The following is a 1,402-nucleotide window of genomic DNA, read 5'->3' on the forward strand; positions in this document are numbered from 1 at the left end:
ATTCGCGAGTAATCCATCCAAGAGTAATGTGTGTGCAGAGCTGTATGAAAGCTCTGTTATACATCATTTTAGTGTAACTTTATCATTTTCTTTCGCTGTGAAAACATTCGGAAAGCTACGATTCCGCTGTTTCACGTGATATGCGTGGCTTCTTGCTATGACGCACGGTCGCGGAGAAAAACCATAGAGAAGAACAGGTGTGAATTTGGACGCACTATGTGTCGTTTGGGCCTGTAGGGTTAAATATAAATGGAAAAATTACAAATTAAAACATGATTGGATGTGCAAATATACTAAGTGAACTGTTAGGACTTCCCACAGCTCCTCTTACCTCTTTGCTGTCTCTCTGACATGTTCTTGAGCCTGTTGCACTGATTATGGATGGACTCCTTGGCCTGCTGCTGCTGCATTTTCCCCAAAAAACGGGACAAATTGTGTCCCAGGAGAGATTTTTTTTTTTCCCGGGACAGCTGATGAAAAAAGAGAACAATTCTGGAAAAATGGGACGGGTGGCAACTCTATTTGCCCACTGATTTGGATCCCTGTGCCTGTGTGTTGACCTGTGCTCCATTAAAACCCCTGAACTTTTATCCCTCTGGTGTATGGTTGCCATATCAAACTACAGCCATTATTAATCATAAAGAAACAAGTTTCAACCATAAAATCTGATCAGGTTTTATACCTTGTCCACTTTTGTGTCAGGGTTGGCTGCAGACTGACTTGGCAGAGATGGCTGCCATCTTGTTTTTACATGGATTAGTGTATTGTCCTCTTACTGCCACTAGATGGCACAAAAAAGTGTCCATGAACGAGGACAACAGGTCTGAGTTAAGTAGAATGAAGTGTAAGGTCAGGTAAACCCAAAATGTGGTGTGCTCACATGAGGACACAGGGTCTCAGGAGGATAGACTGGGTTTGATTTCATGGAACTCTATTTAAGCAATATCACACGAGAGGGAGTGATCTTGTACTGTGATATCGTCACGGCTGTGATTCGGTCATAGGCACGAGGCCGCAGGCAGCCGTGATGATATCACAGTACAACATCACGAGCTCGAGTGTGATATTGCTTTTATACAACAGTTCAACCGTTAAATAAGCAAGGCTGATTAAGAAATGTTGAAAAATGAGGACAAAATAGATCATTTAAGCATTTTATTTGTCTTACGCCAACAAAAATAGTTCCCTCAGGACTCCGTTGTCACTGTTGCTATGTAACGCTGACATGGTGCACCAGGCACTTTTATCTGCACATTTCCATTAATTGTGCAGCCGGTGAAATAAGTCTCTGGTGACTGCATGGTGGACTGTCGCTTCACAGGCACAGCTGACTCTGCCTTCTGATCTGACAGTATGTTGCTTTTCTCCAAGTCATTGAGCTCCGCTGATGAAACACTGACAA

The sequence above is a fragment of the Epinephelus moara genome, chromosome 7 (assembly GCF_006386435.1).
Source record: "Epinephelus moara isolate mb chromosome 7, YSFRI_EMoa_1.0, whole genome shotgun sequence".
Taxonomy (NCBI): Eukaryota; Metazoa; Chordata; class Actinopteri; order Perciformes; family Serranidae; genus Epinephelus; species Epinephelus moara.